Source organism: Vombatus ursinus, unplaced genomic scaffold (assembly GCF_900497805.2).
Source record: "Vombatus ursinus unplaced genomic scaffold, bare-nosed wombat genome assembly UNPS02001287.1, whole genome shotgun sequence".
Taxonomy (NCBI): domain Eukaryota; kingdom Metazoa; phylum Chordata; class Mammalia; order Diprotodontia; family Vombatidae; genus Vombatus; species Vombatus ursinus.
Window position 1 is genome coordinate 19,313,874 of NW_020941065.1, and position 6,798 is coordinate 19,320,671.

The window sequence follows — 6,798 nt, forward strand, 5'->3', positions numbered from 1 at the left end:
ACCCCCCCCCCACTGCTCTACCCCAGCTGCCCTGCCTGGCAGTGCCAAGGATGCCCCACCGGGGGGTCCCGGGCTGTCCTGCCACCAAGAAGAATATGTCTGGAGGCTGACCCAGCTCCTGGGCGCAGCGCCCCCTGGTCGAGGAGAGCTCAGCCCCTGCAGCTCGGACTCCATCTGTACGGAGGACTTCGCTGCCCGCTTCCAAGAGGCCATGGTGGAGGCGCTGCCGCCCGAGGAGCAGGAGGAGGAGCGGGCCTGCGCCAGGAGCCCAGAGTCCCTGGGGGGCCACATTTCCCGGCTGAGCCAGGGCTCTCCTCCCCAGTCACTCAGCTCCCCGGGCCACCAGCAGCCGCCCAAGGAGGAGCTCTCCTCACTCCCAGGGGACCCCAGCCCCAGGTTGGGCCCCGCAGCACCAGGCGCTGCAGGGCCTAGATCTCTGCCCCACTTGGGGGGCCCATTCCCTAAGAAGCGGGGACACAAAAGAGATTCTGGAGTTGGGCCGGCGAGAAGCCAGAGTGGGGGCCCTGAGGGACCCGGCCTCCACACTGGGAGCAAGAATCCTCTGCTCCCTCTTCCCGCTTCTCTCCACGACAGAAGGGTTCACTGGGCCCCAGAGCCATCCCTGAACATCCTGCGCGATGGTCCAGCCTGGGAGGCCCCAGCACTGAGGCAGCTGTCTAGGCCTTTGGCAGGTAAGGTGGGTCCTCTGCCCCAGGCCTGGGAGGGATGTGGGGGCGCCTGGTCCTGTTCTCTCTACCCTGTTCCTTTCTCTTCAGGACCCCAGGACCCCAGGCTGTCTCTGGGTAGGCTCCCAGCATCTCCCTGCAACCCTGGACCTCTCTTCCCATCCTGCCCACTGGGATACCCATCTCCCAGCTCCCAGAAACAAGAGCCCAGGTGAGGCAGAAGAATGGTGGGGAACGGCCTGGGACTGCCCTGGGAAAGGAATGGAGACTTCTGAGCAGCTTTCTAGCGTCCTGTGCTTTTCTAGCCTTCGCCACAGACAGGGGCTTAAAAAGGAGCAGGAAACCCCAGGGGACCCCAAGCCCTGGAAATGGAGCAACAAATTGGAAAGGAGGAAGGTGAGACCTTCCCTCATATCCCGAGGGCCCCAAGCAAGGAAGCTCACTCTGACATACTTTTAGGCCTTGACCTCCAAGGCAGAGCTGGGGCTCCCGGCTCCCGAGGGGCCTCCTCCCTACTCTCCCATCCCTCCCAAAGCCCTCATATCTGCCCTGGGAAGAGGGATCCTCCAGGATGAGCCACATTTAAACCCCCAAGCCCAGGACTCCAGATAGGGGATGAGCAGGAAGAATCCCACAGACTCAGGAGTAGAGTGGGCAGTGAAGACAGGAGAAACCAGGGGTGGGCCTTCCAATCATGAGACCAATGGGTGGTGCAGTGGAGAGAGCTTTGGACCCGGAGTCAGGAAGACCTGAGTTCAAATCTGGCCTCAGTCTCCCCATCTGTAAAATGGGGAGAATAATAGTAGGTATTGTGAGGATTGCATGGATGACCTCAGGTCTTATCACTGTTATCCCCTTCCCACTGGGAAGCCAGGATGAGGAGATCCTGAAGAACAGGGAGGAGTGGGTAGCTGGGGGCACACGCAGAGCAGGAAAGGAAAAGCCCAGGGTCTCTCCTCAGGATGGAGGCCCTGGGCAGCTTGGAGTTACGGGGACTACGAACACCAGGCACAGAGTAGCCTGGGCAGATGCTGGCACACGTGGGAGACGGCAGCAGCTGATGCCCAAGCCTCCAGCCAGCGTGGAAGCCCCCAGGCCCAGGTAAGCCCCAGGACCCAGGCCCCCATGGACATGAGCCCCACACACACTGCTCTGTGGGGCTTAGGCTTCCCTAGGCATTCCACTGGGGCAGAACCCTAGTGCAGGCAGGAGAGAGGTAAACAAGCAAAGGTTAGCCCTGCCTCACTCTGATCCAAGGGGCTGGGGAAGAAATCCCGGCCCAGAGACAGGAAAGGACCTGTCCAAGGTCACACAGCAAGCTCGAGCCTGTGTCCCCCACCCCCCACTCCCAGCTCTGTCATCCAGGAGGTGGGAAAAATGACCATCTCTTCTCTCCCAGGAGTCCTGGACCAGGGCTGAAGCTCCTCGGGGCCCTGCTCGAGGCTGCCCGCCGCCGCCTCCGGGATGTGATTCAGCAAGCTGAAACCCTGCAAGAGGCCATGCGGGAGCTGCAGAGGCACAGGGTGGGGCCCAGGGGGAGAGAAGGAAGGCCAAGCTCTCCGGGGGCCACAACCATAGCGAAGCAGTGCTAGATTCCGTTTCCCCATCTGTGAGATGGGTGGGTTGGACCCAGAGGTTCTCAAATGCCCTTCCTAGGCTTCCATCCTACCACAGGATGCCCACAAAACCAGACCTGGGTGGTCCTATTTCACAAGTGGAGATGCTGAGATTCAGGGAGGTCTGGAGGTTTCCCCACAGTCACACAGCTTAATCTATCTGAAAGCCAGGTCTAGAATCCAGGGCGAACTCTGCTCACTGCTTGGCTAAGTGCAAGGGGGTGCTAAAGCTCCCACTGCTTTCTCCCCACCCCCATTACAGCTGGCATCCATGCCCGGTGGCTGCCAGGACCCAGAGTCTTCTGCCGCAGGCCAGGAATACAATGTGGATGGAGGAGCAGGTGAGATGGTACAAGGATGGGGGCTCCCCTACCCTGAGAGAGAGACAGAGAGAGACAGAGAAACAGAGAGAGAGACAGAGAGAGACAGAGAGAGGCAAAGAGAGAGACAGAGAGAGAGAGAGAGAGAGAGGGAGGAATTGTCAGGTCAGAAAGGGTCCTGCTTCAGGTCCCAAACCACTTCACCTCTGGGACCCTCAGTTTGCTCCTCTGTAAAATGGGGGTGAGGCTACCTCAGCATGACTTAGAAAGAAAACATACATTGGTAAACTCTAAAAGCATCTGGAATGGAAAGAGACATACCATTTTCAGATGAGGGGACTGAGGTCCGGAGAAGGGGAGTCACTGGACAGAGGCCAGAGTCACTTCCAGAGTGGCTCCTGCGCCCCCAAGCTTTGGGAAGCAGGAGCGAGAATCCACAGCCCGGGGTCTGCCCCCAGCATCCCCCAGCCTGGCCTGGTCAGGCCCACTCTCAGAGGGGCCACTGGGGTGGGACTGAGGAAGGGCCCACCTGTCCATCAAAGCAGGCTTCCAGAGGGCCCAAGCCTCAGCCTGGGGGGATTCATGGGACGGCAGGCCTTAGCCCTGTCCTTAGCCTGAGAGTCCCAAGAAAACCAGGCAGAGAACTTTCTGACAGAGACCGTGAGGACCAGAAGGGCAGACCCCCAGAATATCAAAGCGGGAAAAGACTTTAGTGTCCTTTGAGTCCAGTCCACACCCAACTGTGCATCCTGTCAACAAGTGGACAGCCCGTGTCTGTTTGAAGACCCCCAGTGACGGGGAGCTCACCACCTCCCCAAGCAGCTCTTTCTGTTTGGGATTGGTTCTCATAGTTAAAAAATTTTTCCAAGCCTCAGGTCAAAAACGTTGTCTTTGCAACTCCCCCTCCCCCTGACCCTCCCACCCACCCAGGGGTCCTGGTTCTGCCTTCAGGCACCAAGCAGGACGAAGCTAATCCCTCTTTCCCATGGTTAGCCCTTCAAATGCTGGAAGATGGCTCTTCCGGCTCCCCGAGGTTTCTCCAGATTCCCGGGCCTTGGTTCCTTCAACCCTCCCTTTTCAGGCCCTTCCCTGTCCTGGTCACCCTCCCTCAGAGGCCCCCCAGCTGATTGATGGCCTTCTTAAACCGTGCTGACCAGATCTGAGCGCAGTCTTCCACTGTGGTCTGACCAGGAGAGAGGCCCCTGGGATTCCCATCCCCCTCACGCGGAGCCTGAGTCCTCTGCTAATTCAGCCGAGGGCCTCATTAGCTTCTGTGGCCGCCGCATCACGCCGTGAATGCAGTCCACTAAGACCCCCAGATCTTTTTCTAGCCCAATGTGCTCTAGCCATGCATCCTACATCTTGTGACCTTGTCCTTTCCAACTCACGACTAAGAGGAGAGAGCACCAGAGATGGAGCCAACGGAGCTCGATTCACCTTCTGGCCCGGCTCTGACACCGTGGACAAGTCGTTTCTCTCGGCCTTAATTTCCTCATCTATCAAATGAAGAGTTCCGTCTCTGACGGCCCCTCCAGCACTAAATCTGCGGTCCTGTAAACATTCGTCTCTGTTAAACTTTCCCATTAACAAGCGCTTGTTATTCCTCATTCCCTACCTCCTCTCCCCCACTGAGAAAGAAAGAAAAACAAAGCCCTCTTTTGGGCAGACGTCCGCAGTCAGGCATTTCCACGTTGACCGGTCCAGCAGTGTGTGTCTCACTCTGCCCCCTGAGCCCACCGCCTCAGTCGGGAGATGGGTGGCAGGCCTGGGTGGCAGGCCTGGGTGGCCCCGCGCTCTGGAATCAGAGTTCGCGTTCATCTTAATCCACGGCTGCTTTGGTGACGCGGGTGTCCTGGGTGGGCTCACCGACCTCGGGCTGCATCAGGGCACGTCCTCCTCCAAAAGTCTGACCTCACTCCATTCGGTCTTTCTACCTCCCGTTCTCCCGGACTGTGTGCTGTCCGGGAATCTGAGGAGGATAAGAATGAATCACTGAGGAAAGGCCGATCCCTGGGGCACCACGCCGGGCATCTCCGCAGTGCCATTAATGACCACTCTTTCAGTCTGAGGATTCAGCCGATAGATCCGGGTCCTGTATTGTCTGGCCCTTGGTTCTCCGTTTCCACGAGGATAGCAGGCCAAAAAGAGGGCTAGACCATCAGGACGCCTCAGAGGACCTGGGATCCCCCGGGGTCTGGGGGAATCTGTGGAAGTTTCCCTGGGGAAGCAGGCCAGAAGCTAAGACTTAACAACGTGAAGAGCTGAGAGGGTACTAGAGGGGCTGGGGAAGCGGGGAGACACCACTAGCACCCTGAAACAGGACAGGGACCTCTGTGAGTACTCACACCCACACAGACATCCCCTGTTCTAAGGCCCCTCCCGGCCCTGACATCCCCTGTTCTAAGGCCCCTCCCGGCCCTGACATCCCCTGTTCCAAGGCCCCTCCCGGCCCTGACATCCCCTGTTCAAAGGCCCCTCCCGGCCCTGACATCCCCTGTTCTAAGGCCCCTCCCGATCCTGACATCCCCTGTTCCAAGGCCCCTCCCACCTCTGGCATTCATTCCGTATTGTATCACTATCCCATCAGTAATTCTCTCTTCCCCATCGCTTCTCCAGATCTGGCTCCAAAAGCTGGTGCAGAAAAATTAAGCCACTGAGCCCTCAGACTTCCTGACTCATAATTCTGTGCTCTCCAGGGCGGGCAGGGATTATGTGGCTGGGGAGACAGAGAGGATGGACAACGAGGTTGTGGTGTTCAGAGTGACCACAAGAGGGCGACAGAGGAGGCTCCAGACTGGGGCCAGGAGATGGAGAGAGATCGACATGATTCTCTGCTTCCTCCCCATCCCCCAAACAAGGCAGTGGCCTGGGTCACCCACCTCCAAAGGACTGCTTAGCCATGAAAGTCCCAATTATAATCAATCGGGGCCCTAGAATGTCTGAACTGGAAGGAGGCCTAATTCCAGAAACCCTCTGCAGGCCACCAATGTAGCTGTTAAAGTGGTGGGGAGTGGGGGGCTCATCTTTGGAGAGACCTCTGGTTTGGGGGTAAGGAAGGAAGCCTGGAGGGACCCCAGAAGGGCTCTCTGTTCCCTCGAAACTCTGACATTCCCTGTTCCAAGGGCCCTCCCGGCTCTGACATTCCACATTCTAAGACCTCCCAACTCTGATCTGTTTTCAGCTTCCTCCAGTGGGAATGGGGCCGCAGAACGTCAAAATGGAAGCCAAGCCCAAGCAGAGACATGTGGCCCAGCACGGCCTGGCCAGACACCCCTGAGTGCTCCTCCAGCCTTTGCTTGACCGGGGAAGCCCCAGGCCTCCTGCGGCGGCCCAGGCTGCTTTGGGACCCCTCCTGGTTAGGACAGCTCCCTCCTGGTTAGGACAGCTCCCTCCTGGTTAGGACAGCTTCCCGGGGATCACGGGCCCCTCATCCTTCCCTCCCGCCCATCCTCCGGAGGCGTCTCCTGTCCTAGATCCCAGCTTCTTCTGGTCCTTGCTCGGTTGGGGCCCCACATCTGGGGCTGCTCTTGTCCTGGCTCTCCCTGCCTTGGCCCAGCAGAGGGTCGGGGCAGTGACTGCTCCATCCTTAAAGGATCCCCGGCAGGGACCGGAAAGGGCCAGCGTTCTTCCATAGCACTGTTCCCTCAGTCTCTGCTGGGGAAGCTCTCTGCGTCTCTGCCCCTCCCAGCAAGTCTCCGGCCCCTCCGAGGCTCTGCTGGGGTCGGGGAAGGGGCTCTGTCCTTGGCCCCATGGGCAGAGGAATCCTGCGAAGCCCAAATTGGTCTCTGACCTGACTCTGGCTCTTCTGGGGAACCCCTCGCCTTCCTCGAGTCAGTGACCCCGTGACTGTACCTCCCTGGGGCCTGCCTCTGTCTCCCCCAGCCCAGAGCTCCCCAGGACAGGGAGGGCAGGCAGGCTGTCCTAGGGGCCCAGCCCAGGTTAATGAGCGCTGACCTTTCCCATAAACAATGTGTCCCAGGCCCCTAATCAGCCCATTGTCCTCAGCGCCTGCTGGGAGGGACTGGAGAAGGAGGGGCAGGACGGGCCTTTTGCTGAAGAGGCACAAATTCTCTGCCCAGGCCACACTTCACCCCGCACCCACCCACTCCCTCAATTGAGAACTGCTCCAAGCCCCACCCATTTCCTGTGCCACAAACAGGGACCCTGCAGTCATCC

The 6,798-nt window shown here is 59.1% G+C and overlaps 1 long non-coding RNA gene across 1 annotated transcript; it reads left to right on the plus strand.

Moving 5' to 3' along the window:
• The first annotated feature begins 426 nt into the window (after positions 1-426).
• On the plus strand, positions 427-1,756 carry LOC114043313. Its single transcript, XR_003569082.1, has 4 exons — positions 427-692; positions 777-897; positions 992-1,082; positions 1,648-1,756. It is a non-coding gene; the product is annotated as an uncharacterized LOC114043313 (long non-coding RNA).
• The last annotated feature ends 5,042 nt before the right edge of the window (positions 1,757-6,798 follow it).